This window comes from Lycorma delicatula, chromosome 4 (assembly GCF_047948215.1).
Source record: "Lycorma delicatula isolate Av1 chromosome 4, ASM4794821v1, whole genome shotgun sequence".
NCBI lineage: Eukaryota > Metazoa > Arthropoda > Insecta > Hemiptera > Fulgoridae > Lycorma > Lycorma delicatula.
Window position 1 is genome coordinate 106,494,931 of NC_134458.1, and position 12,382 is coordinate 106,507,312.

The 12,382-nt window shown below is 24.4% G+C and overlaps 2 protein-coding genes across 2 annotated transcripts in view; one reads left to right on the forward strand and one right to left on the reverse strand.

The window, feature by feature from the left end:
- LOC142323725 (uncharacterized) overlaps positions 1-12,382 on the forward strand; it is a 417,400-nt gene that overhangs the window by 153,441 nt on the left and 251,577 nt on the right. The gene's annotated exons all lie outside the window — the stretch shown is intronic.
- The window catches only part of LOC142323726 (uncharacterized), a 38,718-nt gene that overhangs the window by 23,922 nt on the left and 2,414 nt on the right, over positions 1-12,382 (reverse strand). The window lies entirely within an intron of this gene.

Consider the following 12,382-nt stretch of genomic DNA (forward strand, 5'->3'; position numbering starts at 1 on the left):
TCTCGTAGTGAAAATTTGTGCTACTACTTTTTTCTGTTCGTATAATTTTAATTTAACTATCTAACTTCTCTGAAGGAAATTAACTTTTATATTTTCGTTTGAAGATATTTATCAAAATTCAGAATTATTAGTGTTAAGTCTATTTCGAGTTCTAAACTGTTCAGATTTAAAATTTTATTTTTATAATTCAAATTAAGATCAACTTAAATATATTGTCGTCGCCTTAATCCGTTCAGCTACACCAGCTTTATAACATAAATAGACTCCGTAACTAATTTCTCAAAACCAATTTTATAATCTTCGAAAATTTTAATTTTTTTATTAAGGGCAGCATTAAACTTTTTGACAGCTATAATTTTTATTTCTGAAATATAAGTTTTAAAAAAACTTACAGCATTTTGAATAATTCAAGTAATACGAGTTACCTTTTTTTTATATAATACTAAAAAACCTAATTGCGAATTCACAATTGTGAACGAATTATGGTAATAAAATTATTATTAAAGGTAGTAATTAATTTTGGGCTATAAAATTTTATGTATTCTTTGTATAATGTAGAATTATCAAAACCTAAAGCAGTTAATTTTACCAGTAATAATTACTTATTTCATTATTAAATAAATTGCGATAACGCGTTTAAATGTAAACAACACAATTTAATTTTAATTTTATGATTATTCAAGTAATTAATAAATAGTTTATAAACGTCACAATTATGACGTTTACAAGTTTAAAAAAATTTTTTTTTCTAAATTCACAAATAATATTTTTTATATTGGTTTTAGTTTTATTAATTCATTACGTTTCATAATTTATCAAAATTAATTTCTAAACTTTGATTTTTATTATTTTTTCAAAACTTGTTATAGTAGTTATTTTTGTTGTTTTTTTTTTTGAAAATTGTTTTAATAAAACCTTACAATGAAATCATTATTAACCTACGTGTAGAATGGTTCTTTTTCCGGGATTTCTGCTTTTCTATTAGCCCAGTATGTTTTTATTCTCGAACTTATTTTCTACTTTCTTTCTTCTGTCTATTGTTATTTTTTAGATTCCTTATATTGTTTGAACATATATAATAATCGTCTTACTTGATTTCTATCTTCAGATTCGTATCATTTCACTTTTCCTAATCCATCGGTTTCCGGTTATCTTTAAAAAAATCTTTTTATCTGTCTTTCTGAATTAATTGTAATTAAATAATCATAAATTGAAATTCATATTTTTCTCATTTCATCTCAAAATTTTCAAGATTTTAGTATATTACTTATTTATCCTAAAAGTTTTCGTAGATTTAAAAAAACTTTTTTTATTAATGACAGGATATAGGTAGGAAAAGAAGATATCTTATTCTTTGTTCATTATGTTTTTATTAACTAATGTTTTGATAAAATTGTTAATTTTACAAATAAATTTAAGCAATAAAAGTAATCTCAACATAATAAATGTTTAGTGGTTTAAAGAAAGGATTACTTGAGTTATTATGCATAACTTTGATGTACCAGGTACAGATACAAACTTAGTTCAAATGTAATAAATCTTTTGACTTTGTTACGGCTCATCTTAAATGGAAAAAAATGATGGTTGTTAACAAAGTGGAATAATATTAAAATTTCCTTATATTTAAAATGCCGTTCGGTTTCTTTTATGTTATCTTCAACCTTCTGTTATCTTTATTTCAGTACATCCACCTTGTAATGTAAAATAAAAAACTACTGTTTATGTATTTATTTAGAGTTGTTTTTATAAGTTTTTTCAAATCTCTTTTAAGTTGGAAGATTTTTGACGTATATTTACGATTATTTGCTCTTTTTTATTATTAGCATACCAGGATGTTAGAGAATCATTTTACGAATATGACATGTACTTAATTAACAAATTCATACTAAATGAAATTATATTGTATATCTCGGTGATTTCCGGATTATTATATTAAACTCTTTCGCTTAATTGAAGGATGCTGGCAGTGTATTTAATATTAAAACAAAAAGTCATCTCATTTATGTGCTCATTTTAACTTTCAATTTAGTTTTATTTTAAAGTATAATGATGTTATTTAATCGAAACAAGTTAATACTGCTGAGGTCAATTGCCTATGTTGAACTATTATTTTATTTAAAGTTGTTATAAATGTAGAAGTGGATATGACAATTCTTTTTTAGATTTATTTAAAATTTTGACAGCATATTAAAAAAAAAGTATCAGGTACGTACGAATCTTTTGTGTTTTCTATAATAATACAAATAATAATAATTTAATAACAATGGTAACGGTTTTCTATACAAATTTTTGAAGGAAGTATCTTTTTTATTACATTATGTGCAACGTAGGCCACTTATTTATTAAGTATTAATAACTACCGTATGTTTTATATTTGTTATAATTGACTGAAGGATCGTACACAATAAGTAATATTATATAAAATATTTTGGTCAAATCGCTTCTCTTTTCTTGTAATGTCAGTTTTCTAATCTAATATTTACAAATAGAAGCCACCGTGAGCGTTAATAAAATACTTTTTAAACATTCTATATACTCATGTACTTTATATTTCAATGAAATCTTTTGTACTGTCATAGTTTACAGCGTAGTTCATACTCCGAATATGTCATCTTATCTATCTATTCACTTTCAATTCTACTCATACAATTTCGAATTTTCTAAAACTTTTTCAGTAAATGAGATATTTTAGGTCTTAAGATGAAAAATTAGCAAAGTTTTTATATAATTAATAAGGTGTTTCTATTGGTATCAAATTGTTAATGCTTAAAACATTATATTTTGGAAGTCCTCAATTATTTTTTGTACTTTTACTAATTGGCTTTTTAACATTTCTGAATTCAGGCTAAGATGCGACTATTAGTAAGCAAGTTATAAAATATTATCCAATTTGCAGTAACGAGGAAGTGGTTTTTATTTTACAAAAATATATTTTGCATAATTTTTTTTACTTATAATTATTATTTTCAAGAATGTTTTCGTAAAAACAATAAAAAATTTTATATTTATTCCCTTTTATGTTTTATGCAAATTCCAAGCCCATAACTTTGGTAAAACGATATTCTATGAATTACTATAATATAAAATACTGTAAAATTGTATTTTTACTGACTTTACGAAGTCGATAAAAATATTTTTTTTTTACCGTGGTGGGATTGGGGGTGAAATTGATTTTTTTTTTAACGTTTTGAGGTATAAGGAATCCGAAAATTCCATTCACTTAAAATTTGGGTTCCTTATATATTTATTTATAGACCGATGTATAAAATTTGTGGCTCGAAAATCTCCAAAATTACTAGATTAATTTAGATATGTTGTAGTTTATATAAAGTTGTACATTTGAAAATTTTGTGAAAACTGGTTGTGCCGTTCTTCAGTTAAATTCAATTTAAGGTCGACAATGAATAACATAACCTAAATTTAACTTTGTATTGGTGTGTTTTTCTTACGCGCTTATGCACTGAGTCACAGTAGTGAGGGAGTTTAAACTTAATGTTTGTGTATAGGGTCTTTTCGTTATTTCATCAAATTACGGTTATATTATAATAGCATAATTTTCTATTAAACCGAAAATATATTTTAATATTAAATAAAAAAATTACACCGCTTTTAGTTCTCGATTTATGTCTTGTATATTTCTTGTAAAATAAAATAACGAAAAGTAGGTCTTCTTACGCAGAAGTGCGCATGAATTTTTTTTAAAATCTAACCTTTAGAAATTTTTTTGTTAACTTAATTTAATGTTCACCTCATGATCTTTTAAAGATTTAAAATATTTATTCTGATCAGATTTCACTCTGAAGTAATCTAGTTTATGGAAATTAAATCCTTAATATAACTTATTTTTTAATTTTAATTTAACCATTATTCTGACACAGGATTATAATTTGAAATATGATTATTACGATTTGAATCCGAAACCTCTACAATACAAAAGGCAAACAGTTTGATTTTGATTTTCAATCACAGAGTTTTATTGAGTGAAATTTTTAATTAAATTTACGAATTGATTTTTTTTTAAAGAAGTCCCATTTCATTAACCTTTCTTATTTTTTATTAAAAAAAATAATTGTAAAATAAATAAAAAAATATTTTCATCGCTTTATCTAATAAAATTGAGAATTTAACATGTAACATTATATATTATTTTAGTGTTTCCAAAATTTTTTTTGTCGTAATACAAAGGTTTTTATTATTTTTTCTGTAGTACACGTAAAACGTGTTTTTTTTCTCAAGGAAATGATGTCTGTGACCTAACATAATATATTCTGCGCATATTACAATTCTATGTTTAATCTATAGTAAATAAACTACTAATTATTGGCGAATTGCCTATTTTTGTGTTATTTTTGTTATTTTGTTTGGCAAAGAAATTATATTAACGTTATACTTATGTTAGTTCAAGTACTGTTTTGCCAATGAATATATACAGTATATAGTTATAGTGTATTACTTTGTACTTTAAGGCTATCGATTTGATATTATTCTTTTTATTTTTTTTATGTATAATTATTTGCAACTTACATTTGGAAAGCAAGCAATAAGCTAAAAGATTAAGAAAGAAAAAAAAGTAACTGGTGATTTCATTTTGGTTATTTTATTGATCCATAGAGATTTCTAGTCAGGCTACCTTTTAGAAAAACAGTTTTAGAAGCGGATAATTTTTTTGGTATAAAATTTTTATTTAATACCAGGATCTAAATTAAGTCCGATTTCATTTTAAAAATTGAATTAAATTTTTTTTTTGTTAGGTTCTTCTAGTGTACCGTAGATTTGTGTCCATAAAAAAATTGGAAAAAATCAATCTTTTAAAAATTAAATCCGGAGAAGTTTTTACGTTAAGTTTATTTTAAAAAAATAAAATACAGAACGGTTATTAATTTTTAAGAAAAACGGAATAAATTTTACATTTAACGATCTTTTTCCTGACGTAGAAGAGTATAAGGGCAAGGAATTAACATTAAAAATTTTCTGTTTAAAATGTATTTCTCTTTCTCTTAAAAATTAATTTTACATCATTTTCGAGGCTCACTACAAAAATAAGATATTTTGTTTCAGTATTTTACTGCTCTTCCTTAACTTTTGCCACTTCACTAAGCGATTACATAAATTAAGTAACATTTTGAATCATGATTTAATTGATAGGTGTTCGTATATTTTTATCATTTATTTTGGCTTTCCTTTATAGTAAGGTATCTTACCAAGTACATCTTGTCTAAGCTCAAAAAAATCAGTCGGTTACAAAAAAATAGTGTAATTTTTTTAAAGTTCTTTTTCCAATAAAATTTTAATAAATACCAATAAATTACGTAACCGTAACTACGATTTTGTCAGTTACACGCCAATGTAAAACTTCTACAACGGAAGTCATTCTTTTTTTTTTAATATTTCCCATCATTACCCTTGAAATAGAGATGAATAGTGTGAAACAGGTTGCTTGTATAATAGTATAAAACATGTTAGCTTTTCTTAAATTAAGAGATGTTAATTTTTTTTTATATCACAGGAAGTGGAAGGGAATTTGATCTTGCTTATATAGAATGTCCTTCGTAATACATCCGTCTCTATATTTCATATCCCTCTATACGTCTGGTTTGTCACAAAAATTTCTTTGATTTAGTGTATATATATATATTGGTGTATACAGCCATCTTGAATTGATGGTTGTTTTTATGATTTTTATAGTAATAATAATTATTAGTTTTATTTAATAAAGAGTAAAGAATTCAAAATATTTTTTGTAATATTGGATTTTTTTAAAGTACATCTTATATTATATATTTATTTAAAAGGTTTCAAAGTAGAATTTTGTTTATTTTATTAAAATTCTACATATTTTAAAATTAGTTTTACAAAATTTTCAAATTCTCATTTTTTTTGTAAATTATTTACGGTAGGGATCTTTCTAATAATGTATAATCTGAGTAAAATTTAAACGTTTTTTATACCTAACTTTTTCTTATCGTCTTATTGAAAATGTAAGTCAACATTTAATGCCATTAAAGGTCATTTTGTTATAGAAAAAAAAATAGTTTTAATGGAAATGTAAAGTATTACAGTCTGTATATTAGCCCACTAATGCGTGCCCGCGCGTTTATTTCTATGTACTCTACAGCATAATATATATAATTTTTCTTATGAGTTAAATTATTACTATTGCTAGTATATAAATGGCATAACATTGCATTTAGATTTAGCAATGAGGTCATTATTATTATTTTTATTGCAAAATACAATTTTGTTTTGTAAAGTACCTAGTTTTGTCACCCTTGATTTATTGTTGTACAAATGCGGTATAGACAGCGTATGTGTATATATATTACATTGAAATCGTGGTTTTCTATTCGTAATATAATATTAAGTAAATAAATAAGGTTTTTTAACCTTTTTAACAAGTTTGTTATGCTAATAGTTATTTAATGAATGTCACGATGTAACTTTATTAAAAAGTTGAAGTATTAAAAATGCTTTTTGTTAAAATTTTATAAGATGCACTATGATATTAATCTGATCAAGTATTATCGTTTCAAATCATCATTATTTCAATTTATGTGTCTTAGAATTATCATAATATCACATAATTATACATAATTTTTTGATTAGTTAAAGCTTCAGAATTCGTTTCATAATAAGAATTTAAAAGTAGGGCGATTTTATTTTATCCCATAATTATATTTACGTTAACATATGAATATTTTTTTCATTACTAAAACTTTTCTTGGAAGAAAAACTGCTTTAGTAACTTAGCCCGTTACTAATGTTACTAATAAGCGTTAAAACTAATTCCTCCCTAAATTTGGCTGTTCTTAAATTAATAATTTTCCAATTATTGATGATCTATATATATATATATATATATATATATATATATATATATAAAAGAACATGTCGTGAGCGATTCATAATCAACGTCCAACAAAAATTACTGAAGATAAATTGATAAAAATTTGTTTACACGTTTTTCTTACGGTGTAAGGGTAAACTAAAAAACCAGGATTTTTTGAAATTATGAGTTTAAAGGGTTGAAATAGGGTAACATTACATTTTATTTTTTGAATTTTTCTGTAACAAACAAATGTATATAAACTTGATTTTTTATCTTTTATTTTCATGTGAATATCTACGAGTAAAAACCAATCTACATTTTTTTTTAAATTCGACATTTAAAGGTGTAAAAAAAGGTTAAACAATTTCGAATAATGATTGAATTTTCTCCATTTCCGTCTGTACTAAACAAGATATTCTCTCGATTTGGGCTTACAAATACTCTTCAGATAAATATATATATATTTATCTGAATTTCCACAGCTTTTAATAAAACTGTTGTGGAAAGGGAAAAGTACGATAACAGTCACGTTATAACGTAGATGCTACTGTGAACTGTTGTGGAGACGATAATTTGCCGGTATTTCGGCGAAATGTTTTATCATATATATCTTATTTATATATAACCATTCCTCGCTTAAATAGCTGTTACTTTTGGAAATATTCCTAATAACTGCACAATCTTGGTTGAAGACACCCAAACAAGGATGTTTTTAAAAGTTTTTAATCTACTTTTAACAGGATATATAGTTTTAAATTTATTTGCACTTTCTTACTGTCATTAAGTTGTGTAAAGTTAAAAAGTAGTAAAAAGAACCGTGTATTCTTTAGTTTTTTCTTCATTTTTAAAAAAAATTAACTTATGAAATGATGTATGTTAATTAATAATTTAAAAAAAAAAACGATTTGGATATAAAAAAGACTTCTTTAGATGCTTAATGGTTAACTACGAAACGAGTAATTAAATTTTAACTCGTTGGTAAAGATATAAAAAAACCAATATAATTGATTTTATTTTAATTATTATTTACCAAACATCAGAGTATAACTGAACGTTGAAAATTTATCAATAAATTTTTTTTAAAAATCTCTTTGGTAATAAATTTGTTTAGAAAGAAAAGGTTTAGAAATTTTCGTTTTATTTTTATATGAGAAAGATATTAGTAGTCGGCATTGTACAATTATTACCAGATTACTGGTTTATTCGTTGAGTTAAAGATAAAATTATACTTTTATTTTTATACTATATTTCAAAATGACTGGAATTAGGGGTTTGATTAATGAATCTATTTTAAAATTAATTCCTCTTTTTTTATTGTTGTAAAATGTACCGTAAGGTTATACGGAAAATAATATTTTTTTCGTCATGAATAGGGGGATTTCCCGTTAATATTTTATTTTAATACATAAACGAGATTTCAAACAGGATTGAGATTTATCTGTCCATCCAACAAATTTCGTTAAATTCGATTTAGCTAATCTCTCGCAATTTCATGTAAATGTACCTGAAGTTATCTAATTATATAAAGTATAATTTTATTTACTTTTGTATGAAAGATGTATCATAAAAAGAAGTAATTTACAGACAAAAGTTTTCATTTTATAAAAATTTGTACATAATAATATATCAATTTATTGGTACTGAACGTATTTTTTACATTTAAACTTTGACTTTGTTTTGAATACATAGGTATAGCAGGAATAGAGTTCATTATATTTAACGGGATATAGTTTACCGTTATAAGTAGAAACTTTAAAATAGTCATATGTATCGTTTTAACTCTCAAATAAATAACTACTCTTTATTGTTTACACCTATAATACATTATATTTGTACTTTCTTTTAGCAGCATATGCTAATTTAATTAGCTATTCATTTGTTTTTTGACGTCATTCTTTATTTCAATCTCTTTTTTTTTGTTCTCAGAGAATAAGACGTTAAATTCTTTCTAACGTGTTAATTTTAGAAGCTAGATTAAAATTCTTCTGATCTGTCTGGTCTCATACGTTTTTTCCAACACTTTAATGTAATGGTCACGGATTTAACTTCCTGTTACGTGACTGAATTTTCCATTACAAAACCTTATTTAAAAATAAATTATACATTCTTTTTTAAAAATTATTTGGAAAGAAATTATTTAATTTTATCTTAGTAAAAGCTTAAAGAAGAATTGAAACTAGAACTTTTCATTTGTCTTTCCTAGTAGTTTCATAATTAAATAATTATTTTTTGAAGGAACGTATTCATGGTAATCTTATGAGCTGATATAATCACTAATCCTGCAACAGAAACTTTTCCATGTTATATATATAAAAATAAAATGAATAAATATTCACTAGAAAAAAACCACTATTTTAAAAATCTAAAAACCAATAACTCGATCAGAAAAACTAAAATAGATATCGAAGAATTGAAAATAATATTAACCATCAAAGAAATGTACTGAGAAAAAAATTGTAAAACATCACAGGTTTCCAGGAAAAACAAAAACAAAAAGTATATCTGGACAGAAGAAAGAAAAGAAGAAATACTGGGAAATGAAGATGTGGAAGAAAAAAAACTGAAAAAAGCTGGCAAAGTATTCCATCATTTCTAGGCTATTAATACAAAAATTAAAAGAGGAGTAAAAAAAGAATATTCTTTAGAGGTTAAGAAAAATGTTTCTAAAAATATTCATGTATAGTTGCCTAACATATTTGCTTAAGTAAAGTTGTCTCTAAATCTAACACACCTTTCAGTAAAGCCTAAAATAAGAAATAGAAAATTTTCAAAGAAACTTTCTGCATTTTAGGCCCAGGGTATATAATTTTTTTTAATCTGGACATTTCTTGCGAGCTCTATATATGAAGACTTTCAAAAAATTTTAGAAAAACATTCAAACCGAAGGGAGGTAGAGGAAAAGAAGAAAAAACTACATATATTTAAATTTTAAGAGGTGGGGGTTGATTTTTTTTGAAAACAAATTTTTGGATTATTTTTAAATGCATAGTTTTCTCTAAAATGTCTCTGAAGAAAATCAAAATTGGTTTTTTTGTGATATCCCCCACCCCCTTAAGAACTTTGAAAAAAATAATATGCTCAATGCCCCAACTATAGAAATATTTGAGCCAAATTTGAAGAAAATCTGTTCGGTCAATCCTGAGTTGTAAGGCAAAAAGCAGTGCGACATACATACATATGTTTTTTTTTTGTTATATGAACTTGTTGAGCCCTAAAACGTAAAGATTTATAAAAAAAAATCCCGATACCCCATGTTTGACGTGATCACCATACTTCCCCGTTTAATATGTTTATATTCGCCGGGAAAGTAAAAGTGAATTAGTTAAAATAGCGTAGTCCATAGTAGCTAAAACGAAAAAAATACCATTTTAGTTTGTTAATAAAAAACCAATTATGATTTCCGGATCAACAAAATGCATTTTGTTACGATGGTGTAATTTTGTTGAAGAAAATTTAATCTTTTCCTGTTTAGTACGTTCAGATTTAAAGTATAATATGTAAGGATCTGTACGAGTGTTGACATAACAGTTAAGAAATCATTACTAGCCTTCTGTAGATATTCAGTTGTACATTAATAGACAAACTAAAAACATTGACTTCTATTCGATAATTTCAATGTTTATAGTTGTCACTACGTTCATGTAATGAATGCGGAATTATATTAGTGATTCCAATCAAGTAAGAAATTAGATTTAAAATAGTCAATGAAAGGTGGCAGGAATTGTAAACATATTTCTGGTCCTTTTTAAATCAAAAAAGTATTTAATAAATGTACGAATACTGTTATGTTATTTCTTTCCAACTAATAAAGGCAAATGGAATTATGGTAAAGTAACTTCTTTGGTTTTGCCATAATATACTGTGATATAATTATCAAAGAAAAAAATAATTGAAGTCGGTCTTTAATTTTGCCCATGTAAAACAATGGTAGCGTTCTGTTATGCACTCCCAGTGCTGAAAACGTATTATATGTTAAATAATAAACTTAAACATGTTTTCTACGAGTAGAACATAGATTGAAAGAACGTTGTTGATAGCTAACAAATCGACGATTAACTTTACTGGTTTAATTCTATAACGCTTTCAGCTTCCAGGTTTTTCAGCCACTATTTATTGTACGATGCATTCTGATCTGGCAAATCATATCTATTTGTACAGTTACATATCCTCTGCCAATTTATTAACATTGTATAAACCTACTTACGTAAGTGTCATTGTAAATTAAATAGTTACATTTAATATTCGGGAGACTTAGGGATTTTATATGGTTTAGAATAAAACTAAATAAGCGTTGAAGCTTTAGTGAAATAAGTAGAAAAAAATGATGCATCTCAGAATACTTTGTAGTTGTTTTTATTTTTATTTTTTGAGTTTGCTTCGTAATCCCAATCTCTGATTAAGATTAGGCAAAATATTAAAATTATTGAATAGTTTTTGGGTGCTTGTAATTATAATGCAACATCATATTCTTTTTGAAAAATAAATGTATGGGCTAATGTCAAAGTCCAATTATCTAGATGTGGAATAACAAAAGGAAAAGGAATTGAAAGAAGTAGAAAAAATTTAATTTTCTACTCTACTTATTTTATTTACTATATACTAATTTACATGAAATTAAAATAAGTTTTTCTTTAAGTTTTAACAACCGTTTTTTTTAAATATTTTATATTTTTATCTATTTTTAATATAATAGCTGTTTTTAATTTTTTAAACATTGCTATTAATAAAATAATATAGTTTATTGTAGATAGGTTTAAACGATGTTTTTTTAATTATATCTTTTCACTAATGTAATTTAAAATACTAGACGAAAAATTGTAACCGTTCTGTTGTTTTTTGTTATCTATTTTAACGAAATGATTATGGTATTTAATTTTTTTGCGTAATTTTTTTGTGTAATAAATTCTTTTATTAAAAGTAATATATTATTACAGCGATGAAATAATTATTAAATTGCATTTGTTTTTTTCTTCTCCAGTCGTATTACTTAAAATGCAATTTTGTCCACATAAACTTACCACTGTTCTACATACTACGTAATAATTCATTTGGATTGTATAATATTAAACTAATCTAGTTTTGGTGTTTTTTCTTTAAATGAAAAGTTACATAACAATTTTAACGTAATATATTTTGTAATGAATTATAAATAAAATATTTGGAAATATATTTTATTTTTGTTGAAGGAGTTACGTGTAATTCTTTTTTTAATCTTCGATGCCTTTTTTCGTTTTTTTTTTTTAGAAATTTATAAAATTTTTGAATTTCTTGAACGGTTTTTCGATTCTAAATGTGAAGAAATACTCTCAGTTTTAAATTTTTTTATTATGATTAGAAAACAAATTGTTCTATATGCGACGTAAAAAAATATTTATCCAAAAAGATAAAACAAAAGAAAAACCTTTTTATGTAAATAATGTTTGTAGAAGTATTGGAATCTTAATACACGATTTTAATTTAATAATAATTACAATATTTCGTTTTTTAGATTTTTTCAATAATCAGTTTATATTTCTCAAACAATACCGGTTTTAAACTTTTCATTGACATAATGAG